We start from the raw sequence: 10000 nt of genomic DNA on the forward strand, positions 1-10000 counted from the left end.
CACTTTCCTCTTGTTCTCACCCTCTCCCTCTTTTTTCCCTCACTTTCCTCCTGTTATCTCCTTCTCCCTCTTTCCTCCCTCACTTTCCTCCTGTTATCTCCTTCTCCTTCTTTCCTCCCTCATTTTCCTCCTGTTATCTCCTTCTCCCTCTTTCCTCCCTCACTTTCCTCCTGTTATCTCCTTCTCCTTCTTTCCTCCCTCATTTTCCTCCTGTTATCTCCTCGCTCTTTCCTCCCTCACTTTCCTCCTGTTCTCACCTTCTCCCTCTTTCCTCCCTCACTTTCCTCCTGTTATCTCCTTCTCCCTCTTTCCTCCCTCACTTTCCTCCTGTTATCTCCTTCTCCCTCTTTCCTCCCTCATTTTCCTCCTGTTATCTCCTTCTCCCTCTTTCCTCCCTCACTTTCCTCCTGTTATCTCCTTCTCCCTCTTTCCTCCCTCGATTTCTTTCTGTTATCTCCTTCTCCCTCTTTCCTCCCTCACTTTCCTCCTGTTATCTCCTTCTCCCTCTTTCCTCCCTCACTTTCCTTCTGTTCTCACCTTCTCCCTCTTTCCTCCCTCACTTTCCTCCTGTTATCTCCTTCTCCCTCTTTCCTCCCTCACTTTCCTCCGGTTATCTCCTTCTCCCTCTTTCCTCCCTCACTTTCCTCCTGTTATCTCCTTCTCCCTCTTTCCTCCCTCACTTTCTTCCTGTTATCTCCTCGCTCTTTCTTCCCTCACTTTCCTCCTGTTATCTCCTTCTCCCTCTTTCCTCCCTCACTTTCCTCCTGTTCTCACCTTCTCCCTCTTTTCTCCCTCACTTTCCTCCTGTTATCTCCTTCTCCCTCTTTCCTCCCTCACTTTCCTCCTGTTCTCACCTTCTCCCTCTTTCCTCCCTCACTTTCCTCCTGTTATCTCCTTCTCCCTCTTTCCTCCCTCACTTTCCTCCTGTTATCTCCTTCTCCCTCTTTCCTCTCTCACTTTCCTCCTGTTATCTCCTCCCTCTTTCCTCCTGTTATCTCCTTCGCCCTCTTTCCTCCCTCACTTTCCTCCTCTTCTCACCTTCTTCCTCTTTCCTCCCTCACTTTCCTCCTGGTCTCACCCTCTCCCTCTTTCCTTCTTCACTTTGCTAGTACTCTTACCTCCTCCGCCCTGCCGCCCTCCTTTCTTTCTCCTTTCTCTTTCCTTCTTCCTCCCTAATCCCCCACTCCTTCCTCCTCCCTCCATCCCTCCCTCCCTCCCTCCCTCCCTCCCTCCCTCCCTCCCTCCCTCCCTCCCTCCCTCCCTCCCTCATTCCTCCTCCTCCTCACTCCCTGAATCCTCCTCCTCTCTCTCCCTTCTTAATCCTCCTGTTTACTCCATTACTCCTTCCTACCTTCCTCCTTCCTTCCTCTTCTTTACTCGGTCTCCTCTTCCTCCTCCTCCTCCTCACTCCATCCCGTCCTCCTCCTCCTCCTCCTCCTCACTCACTCACTCCCTCCTTCTCCTCATCCTCACTCCCTCTCTTCTGCCTCCCTCCTTCTATTCTTTCCTCCTAAACATCACTCACTCCCTTCCCTCCATCACACCCTCGTCCTCCTTCTTCCTCCCTTCCTGCTTCCCTCCCTTCCTTCTTTCCTCCTCCTCCTTATTCCCGTCCTCCCACCCTTTTCACCTTCCTCCTCCCTCCCTCCTCCTTACCCCCCCCCCTCTCCTTCCCCTCCCACCCCCTCTCAACCCGCAACCCCACGATCTGCCTTCATTTCGGTCCACCAAACAGCGGAAGGGTGTCCAATTTTCGTTGACTGCCTCATCAAAAATTGATAGTTGCTGGGACGCAGGGGAGGGGAGGGGAGGGGAGGGGGAGGGGCGGTACTGTGGAATGGTTGGGGGTAGGAGCGAGGGGGGAAGGGGGAGGGGAAGGGGAGGGGCGGTGCTTGGGAATGGTTGGGGGTAGGAGAGGAGGAGGGGAGGTACTGTGGAATGGTTGGGGGTAGGAGCGAGGGGGGAAGGGGGAGGGGAAGGGGAGGGGCGGTGCTTGGGAATGGTTGGGGGTAGGAGAGGAGGAGGGGCGGTACTGTGGAATGGTTGGGGGTAGGAGAGAGGCGAGGGGGGAGGGGGAGGGGAAGGAATTCTAGGGGAAACGAGGGGAAGGGGCGGGAGGGGCTTTTACTGGGGAAAGAAGGCGAAGAGGTCCTGATATTCCTGCAGTGTGTCCCTCCTCGCCTCAGAAAATGAATTGAATTAAAAGAAGAAAAAAATAGAATATAAAATACGAGGAAAAGGCCTGTGGGGGAAAAGACGGGTAAAATGGCTTGCTGAGGGGAGCCTCGGCTTGGTCGTCTTATGCGGAAGGGGGGGGGGGGGGGGAGATGGAGGATTTTGGGAGGTCTTCTTCAAGAAAATTGAAGGCATTCTCCGTTTTACATTTTATCTCTTCTACTTCTTCGTCTTCTTCCTCCCCTTCGTACTATCCACTTCTTATTCTCTTTTCCCTTTTCCTCCTTTTCCTTCTGTCGCACATGATCACTCTTCTCTTCCATCTGTTTCTGCAGCGCCTTCTTTTCTCTTTTTTTTCTCTTTATTTTCTTTTTCGTATTTACTTCTTCCTCTTTTTTTCTTTTTTATTGTCTTCTTTTCTTCTTCTGTTCAACTACTTTTCTACGTCTTCTTCTCCTTTCTTCCTTCCCATCTTGCTACCAATTTTTTTTCTTTTTTTTTCTTTAAGGGTATCATCCGAACAAACAACAATTGCCAGCTTTTCCTTCTACTAAAAACAATTTAAGGAAAATGGGCAAGAAAGGCCCTCCCCTTGAATGTTGCTGTGAATACAAAATTAAAGACCGTTAATTTTCCTGAATCTCCCTTGGCACTGCAGCCTTGCGCCGGATTCGTAATTTCATCTTTAATTCAAATCGTATAAACAGGAATAAAATATATGACAGCGAAATGATTATTTTTTTTCCACCGAGAGATATTTGGTTAAATTAATGTTCTGAAAGACAGCTGTTTTAAATAAATTTCTATGAATATTCCCGCGGTGTTGCAAGAGAAATGTTTCAGCATGACAGAGATGCGAGCGCAGCAAAACAAACAAACAAAAAACATATTTCGTTATTCTGCAGCTGTATTAGTTTCAAGGGAAATGTTTGCGCTCGGCTGATTAATATGATGTTTTACTTTCAGAAGTTTTTGATTAGCAGTTATGTGGAATTAGTTAATTAATTCATCAATCTAATTTGATGAATGGGCGCACTTCTAAGCTCGTTAGACATGGGATTTGGAGAGAATTTTGACCTGGAATGCATACTCATTCATAGCTACCGAAGTTTCTCTTGTATGTAGATAGATAGATAAGTTCGAGTTTGTGTGTGCGTGCATGTGTGTTTACATACATGTATAAAGATAAATAGATAGATAGATATGTGTGTGTGTGTGCGTGTGTGCGTGTGTATGTGCGTATGTCTATGCGTGTATTTGCGTGTGTGTGTGTGTGTGAGTGTGTGTGTGTGTGTGTGTGTGTGTGTGTGTGTGTGTGTGTGTGTGTGTGTGTGTGTGTATGTGTGTGTGTACAAGGCATATCCGTTTTTTCATATGCTTTGAAGTGTGATAAAACATTTCTTGCTACTTAAAGCGTGTCAAGTCTCGGCTCTTTAAACTTCTTGATGGCGAGATTAAAAATCATAGTGTCAAAACTTGAATGCATTTCTTGTTAAGTCTCCAAAGTCTCGAGTTCATATGACCTTTCACAATGCTAGATTACAAAATGAAAAGTTAAGTTTTATCACACTCCGTAATGCATCAACGTGAAAAATAAATAGACAATGTTAATATTAATCAAGATGAAACTCCATCAAATTCCATTATTCCATTTTTCTTAAAGGGAAAAAGCAAGACTGGGAGACATACACACAAACACAGTGAGAGGGCGAAAGAAAGAGAAAGAGAGAGAGAGAGAGAGAGAGAGAGAGAGAGAGGGGGGGGGGGGAGAAAGAGAGAGAGATACACACTGAGAGACAAAGAGACAGAGAAAGAGAGTGAAAGGGAAAGAGAGAGAGAGAGAGAGAGAGAGAGAGAGAGAGAGAGAGAGAGAGAGAGAGAGAGAAAGAGATGCACACAGAAAACGAGAGAGAGAGAGAGAGAGAGAGAGATGCATACAGAAAACGAGAGAGAGAGAGAGATGCATACAGAAAACGAGAGAGACAGACAGACAGACAGATAGACATACAGAGAGAAAGATAGATAGAGAGAGGGAGAGAAATAATAATGATGAAACCCTCCGAAAGGAAGTGGCCGGGTCCTTATCTCGGCCTCTCCTGAACCGTCTTTTAGGCTGTTTGTAAGCCCGCTCTGGAAGGGAGGGAAAGGGCCGTTGAATATCTTTGTCATTTTTATCACTGTCAATTGTATCATTATTACTGTTTTTTGTTGTTCTTACCAGTCTCATTATCAACATTTTGATAATTAATATTGTAATTAATATTAATATAATATCATCATCATCATCATTATTATTATTATTATAATCATCATTGTGAAGAAGTTGGGGGCGTATGGGTGGTGGTGAATTAAAGGGCAGGTTTATTCGGGAGGTAAAGGTGTGGCCCCGAGAGTGACCCCGCGCCCCGAGGGCGGAGGCGAGGGGTGAGCTCCTGTCCTGGGACTGCTCCTGCTGGGTCTGGTCTCTGCCTCTGGTGCTCTCTCTGTCTCTGCCTGACGAGACGTCCTTCTATCCAGCGACTCCTTGTCCCGCTGGCGGAAGTGCCTCGTACCCTATTCTTTGGGCGTCCTTTCTTCCGGGCGTGGCGAAGGGCTGGTCGCCGGAAGAGAAAGTTTTGGGTGGCAAGGAAGGTGCGAAGCCAGGAAGTAAGGCAGCTGCAATGCCTAGGTGTGAAGCCCAACCCATCCGGTTCTGCATAGCGCTAACAATCATTATTATCATTGTTATTATTATCATCATCATTATCATCATCATTATCATCATTATTATTATCATTATCACCATCATCATTATCATCATTATTATTATCATCATTATCATCATCATTATCATTATTATTATCATTATCATTATCATCATCATTATTATCATTGTCATTATTATCATCATCATCACCATCATCTTCCTCATCATCATCATAATCATCATCACCATCATCATCATCATTATTATTATCATTATCATTATCATCATCATCATCATCATCATCATCATCATCATCATCATCATCATCATCATCATCATCATCATCATCATCATCATCATCACCATCATCATCATCATTATCATTATCATTATCATCATTGTGATTATCATTACTATCACTAATATTATTTTTGGTGTTATTAATATTGCTATTATTATTAATATTATTATCAATATTATTTTTATCACCATTATTATCATTATTATTATTACTTTAATAATAATAATAATAATAATAATAATAATAATAATGATAATAATAATAATAATAATAATAATAGTAATAACCATTATCATTATTATTGCTTTTATTATTATCATTATTACTATCATTATCATTATTATCATTATGATTATTTGTTTTAGTAATAGCAGTATTATTACCATTATAATCATCATTATAATTGTTATTATTATCACCATTATTAGTAATAGAAGTAGGAGTAATAGTTGTAGTAGTAGTAGTAATAGGAGTATTACTTCTGTTATTATCATTATTACTATTTTTGTTTTGTTAACACCAATATTATTGTTGCATTATTGTTGTTACTATTTTTATTATCATTGTATTTTTATTATCCTGATTACTATCATTATCACTAATGCTGTTGTTGTTATCATTATCGTTAACATTATTATCATTGTTGTTACTATTATCATTGTTACTATTATTAACATTATCATTATTTTAATCATTTTTACTATTACGATTGTCATTAGCATCGTCATTATTAGCAATGCTATTGCAATTATCATAATCATTATCATTATCTTTATTATTAACATCATTATCCTGATTATCATAATCATTATCATTCTTACTATCATATAGATTATCATTATGATCATTGTACTCATTATTTCAACATTCCACAGCCTAGAAAGAAGAAACTAGAATACAAACGGTAATAAGGCTATGCATCTAATACTTCAATATTTCGCTCCTCAAACTTGAAATATGAACAGTGCATGTGTAAACAAAATGAAATATCCGAATAACGTTAGAAATTCTGAACGCAATATATAAATATACGAGACAACACGGCGAGAATGCACATGGCAGATAATAAATTCGAATAAGATTAATAGCAGAGAGGATCTTTAGCCGAACAGGTAGCCCTCTCGTGTCCGCCGTAGCAGAACGAGCGAGAAACGTGTTCGACGCATATAGTACAGCGAAAAGGAGAAGCAGTTTCCATTAAACGCTTCCATTTACCATTAACTAGTTCCATGGGCTTATGTAATGGCTAGTCCTGGCAGAACGAGGGGAGGGCAGCTATACCGGCCTGCGTGAACCGGTAATAACCTCAGCCGGGGAAGTGCCTGTTCCCAGTGCAACGGCAGTACAACTCTCGCCTTGTATTTTGTATTCTGGCTCCAAGCTCTTAATAAAATCAAGCATACAAACTAAGGGATCTTTATTAAGTTATCGCTATCTTTAGAATCTAGATATTGAAAAATCCTTAGTGCTGTTCAATATTTTTGAAGGAAAAAAAAAAAAAACAATCGTATCTTAATAGATCTTTAGGGTAGTTTTAGGGGGTCTGGGATATGAGCCTGCTACTGGATATCTGCTCGCTCCCCGCAATAATGTTCTAGTTAAAGGGGATCATTATTACTCTCCCATATCCTCCAGTTATCTTTTTTTGTCTTTTTTTCTTCATTTTGTGGGGTGGAGGTTGTTGTTGTTTGGCTTTTTATTTTGATTCTCTTTGTTAGTTTGTTTGTTGCGTTTGTATCTTATGCCATTGTTTTCCTTTGATGAGTTCTTGTTTTACACTATTAGCAATAAATCAATCCAGGCTTACAGTACTTTATTTACTTCTCATACTCTCATACTCTTTTCCGCCTATTATTAACCTTCTTTGCTTCTCTCTCCCTTCGTTTTTTTTTTTTTTTTTTGTATTTCTTTTCATTGTCTTTTCTTTTCTTTCTCGATACATCACTCTTCGTCCCTTTTCCCCTCTACCGAAATCGCCCGCATTAGTCGCGTAATCAGAGCGAGATATTCGGAGAGTGTCTCATTAATTCATTAATAAATCAAGTTTCCCCTCGGCGGCCCCTCGTCCTCTTGTGATATTTCCTCGTTGCTGGAGGAGACTTATTTAGACCTCCCCGTCTTCCCAATTACCGCCTCTCCCCCCCCCCCTCCCCCTCCCAAAGTAACCCACGTACTGGCTCTACTTTCCCTCTCCGCCCCCCTCCTCCTCCGGCATCCTCCTCCCCCTTGAAACTACTATCCGTTGCTCCTCCCCCTGAACACTTCCCTCCCTCCCTACGGCTACCCACGTTCCAGGTCCTAGCCCTTTTCCCCTCTACACATCCTTCCACCATCCTCCCTTCGACGACCCACGTTCCAGGTCCTAGCCCTTCCCCCCTTTACACCCCTCCCCCTTCTGGCAATCCACGTACCAGGTCCTACCTCCTTCTCACTCTACACCTCTTTCCCCCACCCCCTCCCCTCCCCGCAACCCACATACCAGGTCCTAGCTCTTCCCCCCTCTACACTTCCTTTCCCTCCCCCTCACCCCTTTTACTAGCCTCCCACCCTCTTATTCGCTAATTACGTCCCTAACTACAGGAGTCCCACCCCCCACCACCTCCCTGTCGAAACCAGAGGACCCCTACTCCCCTTCCCTCCCAACCTCTCGCTACCAGACCCCCCCCCCCCTCCCCCTCATACCACCACTCTAGCGGTCCCAGTCTCAGTTTCACTTCCAGTCCCTCTCCTATAACCATCTCCCCTCGACCTCCTATAACCCCCCTCCCTCCCCCCCTCCACGCCCACGCCCACAGGCAGCCTATATGACGTGCTATTTACGACACAGTAAAAAAAAAGGGAGTAATAAGTGTTTACCTTCCTCGTTCCCGCTGCCAAAGATAGAATCAGCGCCGCGTCATTCGCTCAAAGGCTTATCAAATGCCGGTTGGGAGGGAATGGAGTGGACAAATAAAACGAGCGGTTTCGTGTTGTCTTTTCCATTTTTGTTCCCGCGGAAAGTTGGTGTTTTGCGGAGATAAGCGGGGGGTTGGGGGGTTGGGGGGGTTAGGGGGGTGGGGGGCGGGGAGACGGCTGTGTCGAGGAACGCTTGCCTTTGTATTATTATTATTATCATTACGGCTACTGCATTATGATGTAATGATTATGATGATAATGATGATGATGATGATGATGATAACAATAATGATAATAATAGTAATAATAATGATAATAATAATGATGATAGTAATAATAATGATAACAATAATGATAATAACAATAATAGTAAAAATAATGATAACGATGATGATGATGATAATGATGATGACGATGACAATGCCGATGATGATAATGATAATGATTATGATAACAATAATGATGATAATGTTAATTATGATAATGGTAGTGATAGCAACAATAACAAGGATAATAATAACAATATCAAAGATAATAATGATACTTATTACCATTACTAATATTGTTATCATTATTACGATTATCATTGTTATATTTCTATTATCATTATTATCATTATCATTATTACTATAATTATTAATATTATCATCATTATCATCCTTATGATCATTATTATTATTAGTATCATTATTGTTATTATTATTATTTGTTGTAATCATTATCATTGTTATCATTTTTGTTATTATTATTGTCATTGCTATTATCATTGTTATTTTCATTATTATTATTATCGTCATTATCATTATTATCATTACTATCATCACCGTTATTTTCATTATTGATTCTATTACTACTATCATTTTTATAATTATCATTATTATAATCATTATCATAATTGTTATCATTATCATTATCATAATTGTTATTATCATAATCACCATTACTATTATCCTTATCATTTTTGTATCTATTGGTATTATTATTCTTATTATCATCATTATTGCTATCATTATTATTATTACTATAATTGATATCATCGTTATTTTCATTATCACTAATACCATTTTCATTATCATTAAAATTATTTGTCCTTGGAATATCACCATTGTTACTATTAAAATGGAAACAAAAGAATAAATAGGCGGATATATAACATCAGGAACAGGGAAAGAGAAAGCGATTTAGAAGATAAAGAATAGAATGAGGAAGCCCCGAGAGAGGTCGGGGCGAGGGAGGTCGGGGGCGAGGGAGGTCGGGGGCGAGGGAGGTCGGGGCCAGGGAGGTCGGGGGCGAGGGAGGTCGGGGGCGAGGGAGGTCGGGGCCAGAGAGGTCGGGGGCGAGGGAGGTCGGGGGCGAGGGAGGTCGGGGGCGAGGGAGGTTGGGGGCCAGGGAGGTCGGGGCCAGGGAGGTCGGGGGCGAGGGAGGTCGGGGGCGAGGGAGGTCGGGGCCAGGGAGGTCGGGGGCGAGGGAGGTCGGGGCCAGGGAGGTCGGGGGCGAGGGAGGTCGGGGCCAGGGAGGTCGGGGGCGAGGGAGGTCGGGGGCGAGGGAGGTCGGGGGCGAGGGGGGTCGGGGCGAGGGAGGTCGGGGCCAGGGGGGTCGGGGTCAGGGGGGTCGGGGGCGAGGGGGGTCGGGGCCAGGGAGGTCGGGGGCCAGGGAGGTCGGGGGCGAGGGAGGTCGGGGCCAGGGAGGTCGGGGGCGAGGGAGGTCGGGGGCGAGGGAGGTCGGGGGCCAGGGAGGTCGGGGCCAGGGAGGTCGGGGCCAGGGAGGTCGGGGGCGAGAGAGGTCGGGGCCAGGGAGGTCGGGGGCGAGGGAGGTCGGGGCCAGGGAGGTCGGGGGCGAGGGAGGTCGGGGCCAGGGAGGTCGGGGGCGAGGGAGGTCGGGGGCGAGGGAGGTCGGGGCCAGGGAGGTCGGGGGCGAGGGAGGTCGGGGGCGAGGGAGGTCGG

The sequence above is a fragment of the Penaeus vannamei genome, chromosome 10 (assembly GCF_042767895.1).
Source record: "Penaeus vannamei isolate JL-2024 chromosome 10, ASM4276789v1, whole genome shotgun sequence".
Lineage (NCBI taxonomy): Eukaryota > Metazoa > Arthropoda > Malacostraca > Decapoda > Penaeidae > Penaeus > Penaeus vannamei.